This window comes from Stenella coeruleoalba (genome assembly GCF_951394435.1).
Source record: "Stenella coeruleoalba genome assembly, chromosome: 10".
In the NCBI taxonomy this organism is placed as follows: Eukaryota; Metazoa; Chordata; class Mammalia; order Artiodactyla; family Delphinidae; genus Stenella; species Stenella coeruleoalba.
In genome coordinates this window covers 39,004,499-39,017,536 of record NC_137156.1, presented here as the reverse complement: position 1 = coordinate 39,017,536, position 13,038 = coordinate 39,004,499, and the positions used below count along the sequence as shown (strand labels likewise).

Below are 13,038 nucleotides of genomic sequence, written 5' to 3'. Positions count from 1 at the left end.
CACTATCCTTTTTCTTACGTAATGCTTAATCACTTGGGAGGTGAGTATCCCTGTTAAACAGAGGGCAGAAAAGCTCCTCATACATAATTCCTCATCCTACCAAGCAAGTACGAACACTCTTGGACTTATTGACGATTCGAGGTGATTTTTTTTGACTACGGTGGTGAAAAAGCAATAGGCTTAAACTATGAATTTTGATCTCCTTGGCTAGTGATGTTTGGCAGTATACTTTTTTTTTTTTTTGCGGTACGGACGCGCAGGCACAGCGGCCGAGGCTCAAGGGCCCAGCCGCTCCGCGGCATGTGGGATCCTCCCCGACCGGGGCACGAACCCGCGTCCCCTGCATCGGCAGGTGGACTCAGCCACTGCGCCACCAGGGAAGCCCCGGCAGTATACTCTTGGTGCAGGGGCAGCAAGCCAAGCAGTGGCTCCCAGTCAGCTATGTGATCACGAGAATAAACGACAAATACACTTAAAAAGCATTCTGGACTCATACACCCAATTTTGTTTTTCGCTTTCTGTATTCAGTGAGTTACATGAGAGATTCAGTACTTTATGTTAGATGATTTTGCCCAACTGTAGGCTAATGTAAGTGTTCTGAACACGTTTAAGGTAGGCTAGATTAAACTGTGATGTTGGTAGGTTAGATGTGTTAATTAAATGTGGTTTTGACTTGTATTTTCAATTTATGACTGGTTTATCAAGATGTAACCCCATCATAAGTTGAGGAAGATCTGTAGTGTATTCAGCACTGAGACCATACTTGGTTTTCTGCTCACTGCATTTTTATTTTACAACCCAATCATAAGATGCCACTTAGTGACTGTCATGTTTATGGTAAAAGTAAATTGTACAGACACTGGAGAAGACTTACCTCCTTTCTAGAGGTAACTTGTTAAATTTGTTTTCTAGAAAGTTAGGCATACTGTAATGAGCAAGTATTTATACAGCTAAAATGCTAATCTTAGCTTTATCCTTATTACACATTTGAAGCATGCACATCTGAGGTTTATGTACATGTCATCTGGGCAAGTACCACAACTGTTAGGCAGTCAAGGTATTTCTTGCCAAAGGCCTACCTGGCTTAATTTAATGACTAATGCTTAATTTAATGACTAAAATGTCACTGTCAAGGATGACAAAGCTGTGCTAATGTGGATGGGTTGACATTGATTCCGTCTGTCCATGTTCACTATTAACCTTGTGTCATGGGCATGCTTCAAAGCTATGACTAGTTGCTATGGCAACTCCGGTCTCCTGGTCTTGACATCACCCTTATAGGAATGTGGGAACATTGGTGAGTATTGCATTTTATATGAGGACCGGTAAACATCAAACTTACATTTGGGGCCTTTTAATTTTTTCAACTTTATAGAGAAAAGTGCACACTTTTTTTTCTTTTCTTTTTTTTTTTTTAATGGAGTCTTAGAACACCCCAGAATTCCATGGCCAGACAAGGCTGTTGCAGAGATGAACACACCTCTGGTTTCAAAAGTGGGTGGTTGAAGTTAATGCAGCATTTCTTAGTTGCTGGAGGAAGAAAATACTGGTTAAGCAGGTACATTCAAGTGATCAATTAGATTTTGACAGTGGACCTGGTGATTAAAGCTATTGAATTGCCTTCAGCAGCTGCAGCCTATTGACCTGGAAGAACACTCCATTCCTTTCCTCAAATGATTTGGATTCTCATAGAGGTGAATGGAAAGAAGGGTTTTTTTAAGTGCATCATCCAAGATTGGTTCCTGAACCAGGGCCAACTTTTTGGACTTGACAGCAGGTGACAAGAAGAAAATAATTTAAAAGGGTATATCAGTAATACGGTGAATGTACTCATCCTAGTATAGAGAAGGCTGGACAAGTTGTCCAAGGTCACAGCCCAGGAGTGATTGAGCTGTAATGGTGTAACCCAAGTTGCAAGACCACTTAACTGGAAGTGGCCTTAGAGTCCATAGTCCCAGTTCTATGTTTAGAGATGAGAAGGTGGATTTGCCCAAGGTCACGCAGGGGCACCATGGCAGAGCTGGAACAAGGATTGCCCCAACAGCTAATGAAGTGCTAGTTCAGGGAGGAGTATAATGTTAAGGCCTTCAGGCTTTGAAGCCAGTAGCCAGGGTTTGAATCCTGGCTTCCTCACTTATAGCTCAATGACCAGCTGCATAATTTTTGACACTTCCATTTTTCTCATCCATAAAATGGGTAATAATAGAAAATAATTACCTCCTGAAAATATCTTGAGAACACAGTGATGTGATGCATATATGGCACTCAACACAAAGTGACACTGCTCAGTAAGCATTAGCTGTTATGTGGCAGGCTAACACTGGTATGCAGTAAGCACTCAAGGAATGGCTTTTAAGCAAAACTGACCCATTTTGGTGCTGGGCAAGCAAGAGCGCCCCCAGTGCATTCTTGCATTCCCCAGTGCATACGAAGAGTGTTTCCACTGACCCTGGTCCTTACCCACTTTTGAGTCCACTGTCCAGTTTGAGTTGAAGGGGCATGGATTTGAGGGGTCCAAGGTCAAGAGGGACATTTGTGGTAAAAGGGGTCTGGGCAGATTTCAAGAAAGGGGTTTCTGAAGTCACAGGGATAGGCAGGTGGGAAGGATAAGATGAAGGATTAAAACCGCTAGATGGCTCTTTAAAAATGGGTTTTCACATTGGCCCAGCCTGTATTCAAATTTCCATCTTCTGGCTGTGTGTCTGGGACAAGTCACATCTTAATTTCTTATTTGTAAAGTTGGGGATAACAAAAACACCTCAGAGGGCATTAAACTGGTCACTCTTTGTTTATGTCTGGTATTTTCCACTCTTTGCTGGAATCACATGGGGGAACTTTTGAAAACTAATACCTGGGCCCAGCCTCCAGAGGTTATGATTTAGTTTGTCTGGGCTGGGAGCTTGGTATCGGAATGCTTTAAAAGTTCCCCAGGTGATTCTAAGGAGCAGTCAGGATTAAGACCTGTTTCTGATCCCACAGTAGTCCTGTGGGTCTGTCTCCTCCCTATGCCAGTTCTCCCAGGCCTCCCCGTATATGGAGCAAGGCACATCCCTGTTCTTTCCCTGCTGGGAAAGGCAGCTCTGGTTCTGTTCTGTATAGAGGCTGTGAAGCCGGATTGAAAACTCCTAGCATTCCCTGGGTGCTTGCCTTGGTGTCACCTAGCCGCTGGATGAGATTGCTTTCACCAGAAAATGCTTTGTTCCTTCATTTATCAAGCTGGTTGCTGGTGCTGGGGTTATCCCTTGAGCAAGGTGTGGGAGAGAAAATGTAGACCAGAAAGGGAGCTGAAATTGAATTACCGTGCGCTGAGCACACGTATGGTGCTTTTTCTCATCAACTCTGTGATGCTGGGGTTCTCTCTCATTTACTCAAGAAGCTCAGACAGGGAGAGTGGTCTCAACCATATCAGACTGGGGCCCCCTTTCTGTAAAAAAAAAATTTTGAAATGATCCTTCACTAATCTGAAGTGAAACCCATTTTCTACACTATTTAAAAACAAACAAGATGAAGCCTTTAATATAAAAAAGGAAAGCAGTTTATAAAATATTATGTATTTCTGTATATTAGGCATGACTGCTAGAAGACATAAGTCAGATGCTTGAACCCACTTGAAGCTATTCCATACTTGCCCTATAAGAAAATTAAGAGTGAAGGCACATATAGACATCAGAATAAAAACTACAGTCAGGGGGGTTTCCCTGGTGGCGCAGTGGTTGAGAGTCCGCCTGCCGATGCAGGGGACACGGGTTCGTGCCCCGGTCCGGGAGGATCCTGCATGCCGCGGAGCGGCTGGGCCCATGAGCCATGGACGCTGAGCCTGCGCTGGGCCCATGAGCCATGGACACTGAGCCTGCGCGTCCGGAGCCTGTGCTCCGCAGTGGGAGAGGCCACAACAGTGAGAGACCTGCGTACCGCAAAAAAAAAAAAAACTACAGTCAGGAAGTAATGATAGATCAGACTTATTTGAATGATAGGAGAGAGGGAGAAATAAGCTTAACTGAAGTAGGGATAACATGCCAAGACAAATAGACTGCTGAATTGGAGAAATGAGAAAGTACAGTATTCTCACAAATGAGCTGGGCCTTAAAACTATAATGTCAAAAAATAAACTCACAACGGGACTTTCCTGGTGGTCCAGTGGTTAAGACTCCACACTTCTTTTCCGGTCAGCAGCCTGAGGTGACCTCTAAAAATGGTTCGCTATTCACTTGACCCAGAAAACCCCACAAAATCATGCAAGTCGAGAGGTTCAAATCTTCGTGTTCACTTTAAGAACACTCGTGAAACAGCCCAGGCCATTGAGGGTATGCATATCTGAAAAGCCACCAAGTATCTGAAGGATGTTACCTTAAAGAAGCAATGTGTGCCATTCCGTTGTTACAATGGTGGAGCTGGTAGGTGTGCCCAGGCCAAACAGTGGGGCTGGACGCAGGGTTGGTGGCCCAAAAAGAGTGCTTAATTTTTACTGCACATGCTCAAAAATGCAGAGAGTAATGCTGAACTGTAGGGCTTAGATGTAGATTCTCTGGTCATTGAGCATATCCAGGTGAACAAAGCCCCCAAGATGCGGCGCAGGACTTACAGAGCTCATGGTCGGATCAACCCATACATGAGCTCTCCCTGCCACATTGAGATGATCCTTACTGAAAAATAACAGATTGTTCCTAAATCAGAAGAGGAGGTTGCCCAGAAGAAAAAGATATCCCAGAAGAAATTGAAGAAACAAAAACTTATGGCCTGGGAATAAATGCTGCAAAAAATAAATGCAAATAAAAGTAAAAAAAAAAAAAAAAAAAGACTCCACACTTCCACTGAAGGGTGCACGGTTGGATCCCTGGTCGGGGGAACTAAGATCCCTCATGCTGCAAGGCCAAAAAACCAAAACAAACAAACAAAAAAACCAAACCTCACAACATGGGGCAGGGGGAGGGGAGTAAATTAAAAAGTACCTATCCCATGGGGTTGTTATGAAGGTTTAAGTGAATTAATACATGAAATGTGCTTAAAACAGTTCCTGGCACTTAAACACAGTTTAAGTATTAAATAGTATATATCCTTTGATAGAAGGGGAATGACAATTAGAAAAAAATTTAGTGCAAATGCACAGGGTAAAGTACTCAATTACTTCTAGACAGTGGCTTTATTCCATTTAATCATTCTTTCTTTAATGGCTTTATGCAGGTGCTTTTAATATTTTCTACCTGTAGTTGGTTCAGACCCGTGGGCATGGGTAATTCTTTGTATACCAGACATCGAGTACCTCTGTCCCCTTCCCCTAAAGTCAGTTAGCTCCCTGGCCAGTGTGACCACCATAAAAAAAAAAAAAATCAGTTCCCCAGGCACCCACTAGGAGGCAGTACTGCCCTGTTGAGAATACTAAGCCAAATTCTTTGCCTGAGGTCACATACCTGTTTAGTAGAATTGCATCTCCACTGACTCCAAAGTCTTTTTTTCCACTATGATAGTAACAATAAAGATAGTAATAAAGACAATAGTGATAATAATTAGCATTCCTTGAACTCATGCCAGCATTTTACTAAATGTTTTACATATATATACCACCAGCTCACTTAAAACTCACCATTTGAGGGCAGTTTCTCATTTTGCAGATGAAGAAACCAAGGCTTAGGTCCAAGACCCATGTTAAGTGTTCTGCGTAGAAGAGGTTGCACTTGAGCTAAGTGTTGAAGAATGGGATTGGCATAGAAAGCTGGTTATATAAAGAAAAAAACCACATGCATAAAAGCAAAGGCATGAAACTTCAAGATTTTACATGGACTGACAACTTTAAGACCCCATGAATTTATTCAGGGTTTAGAATTGGAGATTGGTAGAAAGTCAGAGCTAGAGGGGAACTTAGAGTTCATCAGGGATTGGTGATTTTCAAACTTGAAAACTAGCCAAATCTTTTTGGAATGAAATCTTATATATAATAACTATAAAATATATAAAACAATTTAAATGATATTGTTATAAAAAGTATAAGTTCTAGTAGATAATATTCACTTATAAAGATAGGAAAAATAATGTTGTTTTGATGAATGCGGTATTAGATTGACCTCAGAACCCAGTTTTTCCTGTTTTGGTTGTACAGAGAAGTGAATATAATAGGTAACATTTTAAAACACCTCATTTTGCAATCCCATAAGTGACAGGATAGGAAGGTCTACCCCAAAACCACCTAGAAACACAGATTCACTTCAGTATATTAATAGCCATATGGTTGAACGGGTTTAATGTTTAAAAAAATACTTTGAAAAATCATTAGATACACATGTATATATTTTAAACAAACAAATGTCTGTGAGACTCCTGTAGCACCATGTGAGAATTCCTTATGCTGCCCTCGTCTTTACTCTGCAGACAAAGAGCCTGAGGTGAAGGGACAGGGGAGTGAGTTGCTCAGACTCATGGGGCCCAGCTAGGGCCATCTCTGGGCACTCAGCCTCCTGAGTCCCAGCCCAGTGCTCCTTCTGAGAGACCAGTCGACATCTGGTGTGGCAGCATGCCACAGCCTGGCTGTACAACCCCTCACCTGAGAGGGCCCTTGGCTGCTTGCCCATCTCCCTGGCAGATAAAGCCTCAGACAGAGGGCAAACAGTACCTGGCTCCAGGAGTCAGTGCAGGTCTGATTCATGCAGTGGTTTGTGCCTGTGCCAGCCATGAAGGCTGTCTCCTGATCCTCTGCTCATTTTCATCACTTCCCTCACTGTGGCCAGACTGGGACTCTTGAGCAACAGGCAGACACCTGTGAGCTTGGGAATGGTGTTGGCTCTTTTAAGGAGGGTTTTCCAGGCCACAATGGGACTTGTCTGTCCCATCCCCCTGGGCAGCTCAGAGCATTGCCCCATCAACGTCAGTTTCAGTATCAGGGTGGGGCGGCATGATGGGGTGGGGTGCTGTGTTACCAGGGCGCAGACACATTGGCAGCAGATGGTGCCTCTGGAGCATGGGAGAACAGGTGGGCTACCTACCACCAGGATTTCAAAAATACCATTTATCAGCATTTGCCTTTTGAAAGATGCAATTTGCTTACAAATGGCAAGACATTTAAAAATTTAATTTGCTCTTTTTTTCAGAGAAGCATATTAAGTCATTATTAGGAGATTTTTTCTTTTTTTTTGTGGTACGCGGGCCTCTCACTGTTGTGGCCTCTCCCATTGCGGACCACAGGCTCCGCTCGCGCAGGCTCAGCGGCCATGGCTCACGGGCCCAGCCGCTCTGCGGCATGTGGGATCTTCCCAGACCGGGGCACGAACCCACGTCCCCTGCATCGGCAGGTGGACTCTCAACCACTGCGTCACCAGGGAAGCCCTAGGAGGTATTTTTAATCACAGTATATTAGCATTTTTGTTTACAGAATGCATTCTGTTGCTACTGAAGAGAATACCATGAGCAAGCAATGTTTTTATACAGAAACAAATGTTTTAAAAGTAGGTTCAGACACTGAAACCTTTGGCTAGACACAGGCTGTTATTTAATAATAAATTAACCTGACCTTGACTCAGAACAGGTGCCCCAGAAGCAGGTTCGTAGAGTATCGCTCTGCTGGGAAAGGCTCTTCTTCGAGGCTCTATGGTCACGTTGCAGGAGAGGGAGAAGGTTCTGCTTTCTTCCAGAGTTGAAGGGATGACCTTGATCAAATCGTTGTGCATTTGTATACCCGCTCCTGGCACGTCACCGTGGCCTCTCGTGACAGTGAAGCCTTTGACTTCTCTGGGAACTCAGTACCCACAGCTAAGAAGTGGGAGCTACACTGCTTCCCTTCCAGGCTTGTTGGGACAAAACCTGAGGTAACGCGTGTAAAGCTTCAACAACTCTGCCTGGCACAAAGGAAGTCCCAAAAGTTGCCAAGCTCAGCGTTTTTCACATGAGCTCTACTCCATCCCCTTTAATTACTCATTTTTAATTCAAAGGTAATCCATGATGTGGTAGAAAAAAGAGAGAATACATAAACAAAAAAAGGAAGAAAGGGACCCAATAGTTTCTGGTTTTCCTGAGTTTTTTTCTATCCTGTTTTCTTTATTCTGTGTGCTCGGAATGGGAAGTGTCCTCATTTGTGTTTAGGGAGTGTTAGAGAGGTGATATCATGGCCCCACTTTGCAAATGAGGAAACTGAATCCAGAAAGAAGAAGTGCCTTTCCCAAGGTCACGAAGACAGTAGGAACGTTAAGTCAGGTTTGAAACCCACAGCCTGTGAGTCCGAGCCCAGCACTCGTTTCAGGACCAGGAGGGGCCTCAGAGGTGCCGTGCACTGAGGTGTCCACAGGTGAGTCTCAGACACCTGCTCCTGAACCCCCATGTGTGCAGGGAGCCTGTGCCCATGATATCGTATTTCCCTCATGATGACTTGAGGTACTCAAAACCATTCCCCACTGAAGATAAATTCCTATTTTGTAGCCTGCCCAGTCCTGGGAGTGGGCAGGCTGTGAGTAAACAACTCACCTAAGTAGGTTTTTTTTTATTATTATTAATTTATTTACTTATTTTGGCTGCGTTGGGTCTTTGTTGCTGCGCATGGGCTTTCACTGGTTGTGGTGAGCGGGGGCTACTCTTCGTTGTGGTGCTCCAGCTTCTTGTTGCGGTGGCTTCTCTTGTTGTGGAGCATGGCCTCTAGGCACACGGGCCTCAGTAGTTGCAGCATGTGGGCTCAGTAGTTGTGGCTCGTGGGCTCTAGAGTGCAGGCTCAGTAGTTGTGGCGCACGGGATTAGTTGCTCCGCGGCATGTGGGATCTTCCCGGACCAGGGCTTGAACCCGTGTCCCCTGTGTTGGCAGTCTTAACCACTGCGCCACCAGGGAAGCCCTAAGTAGGGTTTTTAGGTGCCTCAGTTTTGCTTTCCCAGGGATACTGGGTTGGCACTGTCCTTAGTCTTGCAAGCACGTAAGTACTGTCCTTCTGGGCTTTTCCCTCACTTTATTTTTAAGATTTATTTTTGGGACTTCCTGGTCCGGGAAGATCCCACATGCCGCGGAACAACTAAGCCCGTGTGCCACAACTACTGAGCCTGCACTCTAGAGCCCACGAGCCACAACTACTGAAGCCCGTGTGCCTAGAGCCCGTGCTCTGCAACAAGAGAAGCCACCGCAATGAGAAGCCTGTGCACCACAACGAAGAGTAACCCCTGCTCGATGCAACCTAAGAAAGCCCGCGTGCAGCAATGGAGACCCGATGCAGCGAAAAATAAATATATATATATTTTAAATTTTTTATTTATTTTTGGCTGCATCAGTCTTAGTTGCGGCATGAGGAATCTTCGTTGCAGCCTGCAAGCTTCTCTCCAGTTGTGGCCCACAGGCTTCTCTCTAGTCGTGGTGTGTGGGTTTTCTCTTAGTTGTGGTGTGCAGGTTCCAGGGCACGTGGGCTCTGTAGTTGTGGCGCTCGGGTTCCAGAGCACGTGGGCTCTGTAATTTGCAGCCCGTAGGCTCCCTAGTTGAGGTGTGCAAGCTCAGTAGTTGTGGCGTGCAGGCATAGTTGCCTGTGGCACATGGGATCTTAGTTCCCTGAAAATGGCCCACAGTGTCCTTCCAGCTGAATTCTGACTCAGCCTCATCCACTGCTTCAGGCAGAGGCACCCCTTGATCAGATACAAGTTTGCTACACTGGGACCAAATGGCCTGCAAGGTCTTTTCCAGCACTCACTAGGACTTGCCAAGACCAGAAAAAGAATAAGGTTTTCTATAAGGATGGCAGGTCCAGACAGTCTATTTCCTGGAGGGGAAAGGAAAAATGTTAAATGCATACAGCGGCTGACAATTCATCCAAGGCGGCATCAGACTTTTTAACAGCCTTTTTGTTCTACAGCGGTCAGGCAAGTGTTAATATTTGACTAAGATTTGAATAGTCTCTGAAAACTTAGTCCTCAAACAACTCTGTTAATAGTTACTATTCCCATTGCACAGATGTGGAAACTGAAGCTTAGAGAAGCTAAATAACTTACCTCAGAGTGAGGAAATGCCACAGCCAGGACTAGAACCCAAGGCCTGACTCCTTAGGCCCAAGCTCTTCCAGCACATCTCAGCTGTGTGTATGTGCTATTAGCAGGGCTGGCATTGGGATTCACATTGATTCAGAGGCTGCATGGATACCCACGAAACCCCTGGAGGAAGCAAGTTCTTTCTCAGAGAAGGCCAGTGGGTGTAAAGGAGAAGGATGCCAATGAGAAATGAACACTGCCAGGGCCAGAAGTTGTCTGTGCAATGGCCACTGGGTCACCTTTCGTCATTCAGAGCAACATCAAGAAGGTTTTGCATAACATTTCCAGGTTGCACAATGGGGCTCGAAGTCCTATGGCTGTCTCTGGTGGGAAGAGCACAGCATTCAGAGTCTGGAGACCTGGATTTGGCTTCTGTTGGCTTCCAGCAATACTGTATTACAAGCCTGTGCACATTACTTGGCTCCTTGGGCCTTGGTCTTGTCATCTGTAAAACAGGAACATGGGGCTATTATAGGATTTAAATGGAAAAAAAACCAACAATCTTTAATGAAAGCTTCGTAGGTGCCCAGCACTGTTCACCGGCATTAACTTATTTAGTCTTCACAGCAACCCTCAGAGACTAGGTGTTATTACTGTCTTCAGGTTAAAAAAGAGGCACAGTTAAGTAACTTGCCCAGTATTACACAGCAGCAAGTGGGGAAGCTGGAATTGGAACCTAGACAGTCCATTAGATGAATAAATGAATTCTAGGGCTGGTGAATCCTAGACAACACCTTTCTGAGTGTCAAAGACTATTCAAGGTAGATGGGCCCTTAGAAGGGCCTTAGTTTAAGGACTGTTTAGCAGATAAGGAATCCATGGGTCAGAGGGTGAAAAACCTGCAGGATGTCTTGGTAAGTCTGTGGCAGAACTGAGGTGAGGATCCAGGCCTCTGGGCAGCCTTGCCTAGTCGGGGCACCCATGGTCCACAATCCTGAGGTTATGTTCTAGGAAACACAACTCAGTGAAAAAGTGCAGTCACTTCCATAATCACTAATGCAGAGAGACTCAGTGAACACTTAAGGCACTTCCACTCTCGGACACATTGTATCCATTAACCCTTTCCCAAACACTTTAAATAACACTGTTAGGAAAATGGTAATGAAAGAATAAGGCACTAGGCAATGCTGTGTGATAACACATACCTACAAAACCCTGCACTTAGAATACATACAAATAAAAGGATATACTAGAATGGCTGCCTACGCAGCAGGGGATTGGGAGTGACCTACACGGTAAAGGGGAATACATAAAACAAGAGGGGACAAGCCAGGATTAGTGATGACTGTGAGCCATCATCTGGGGAGTAGGATTGACTCATCCCACTGCACTGGAGGGCCAAAAATAAAACTGAGTAAAATAAGACACGAGATGAAATCACTTTGCCTGAAACATATTGGCTCTGGGCTCAAGGAGGAAAAGCGGGCACACATCCTGGGCTGCCTCACCAAAGGCAGAGGCCTGGAAGTGTCCCTGAGTGGAGTGAGTCAGGTCAAGGGGAGAGCCAGTTACACGTATGTCTGTGAGCTCAAGCCTACCACACACTGGTCCAAGTGGCACACCCACCCATCTCCCATGCCAACGGACTGTGCCTGGGAAGATCAGGTGAAGGAAGAGGGCATCTTCATTTACTCAGCTTGCCCACTGTAGATGGGACAGTTGGATGCAGACCTCCCCTAACAGCCCACCTGGCGACTGGAACCTCCCAGGGAAGCGGGTATCCCCTGAGCACAGAGCCCACAGTTCTGGGCTCGGGTCACAAGGTGGCAGCATGGTGAAGAAAGCTGGTTCTCAACTCCATACAGAGGATATCCAGGTTTGCCTGTGAGCACAGGAAGAGGGGGGACCATGGTCCTTAAAGAGCGAGAGTGGCTCATTTATTAAACATGAAATGAGGCAGAAGCCTGTAACTCCAGTGGCTGGGAAAGGGCATTAAGGAGAGGCAGGCATGATTTTCTAGAAAGTAGTCCTCACCCATGAACCACCACAGTGGTGAGTGACTCTGTCTGTATGTGTGTCTATAGGTGAACGTGTATGATTGAGTATGTCTGGTGTGTGTGTGTGACTAGTGTAATGCTGAGTGTGTGACTGTACATTGAGTGTGAGTGTGTGACTATGAGTCTGGGGGTGGGGGAAGAGGGAAGCAGCAGGCTCAGGTGTTGCCAGAGAGGCTAGGAGGAAACTATAAAACTGGCGATGCCCTCTTTATCAGGAAGCACTTCTGGGTCAATAAGGGCAGAGCACAAAGTTCACACAGATAGTAGTGACTGGAAGGCAGGAAGCATGGCAATGGTATTGGAGAGGCGGTGGTGGTGCTCTCTTGGGATGGGAAGGGCACATACTAAACTTCGCTTAGTTCTAGACTCAGACAATGGACTCTGGGCCCAGGTTCCAACCAGCCTGGCCATTTTCAAATGGTGCAGGTGGAACAGTTAACCTTCCTGGGCTTCAGGTTCACCACCTGTAAAATGGCAGAAATAATTGGGCCTGCCTTCCTGGCTGTGTGTGAGGATTAAAAGAGAGCTATGTATGTAATGTATGAGAAGAAGGCCTAATGTGTGATGAGTGTGTGCCTGCTGGTTGTGGAGAAAACATGAAATTATGCTATTCAAGGAGGCCCATGGACAGCCTGGTCCATAAATGCCACTAGTAAGGTCAATCTCCTGTTCTCCGCCCACCCTCGGCCTTCTGAAAAGGATCTTCCTGATGGTGCTGTGGTCCTTCAGGAAGTGGCAGTGCCCTGTCTCTGGGGAAGGGGGGAGTTTGCAGGGGACAAGCTTGCCTGGAAGAGGCTGTTAGGCCTACAACCTTCTAGATCCAACTCCAGCTGACACCGCACACTCCAGGCAGTTTAGAATATTGACTCACGCAAACTCGCGCTCAAGTTTTGCCCTTGTTTTTCCTTCTTATTAAGGACTGGGTGGAGAGCATTTGGTGTCACCAGGGATTACTTTGAAACTACCGCCTCACATTGGGAGCTGGCTTGAGTCAACTGGTCACCATGGAATTTCTTTTTTTAGTGCACAGACAGCCAAGTTACAGGCAGCTGTTGCCCCGTGCAGG

At 45.7% G+C, this 13,038-nt stretch overlaps 1 pseudogene across 1 annotated transcript; it reads left to right on the top strand.

Annotated features, from left to right (window-relative positions):
* Positions 1–3,670: 3,670 nt before the first annotated feature.
* On the top strand, positions 3,671–5,447 carry LOC307192203 (large ribosomal subunit protein uL22-like; annotated as a pseudogene). Its single transcript has one exon. The product of its transcript is annotated as a large ribosomal subunit protein uL22-like (transcript).
* Positions 5,448–13,038: the final 7,591 nt, after the last annotated feature.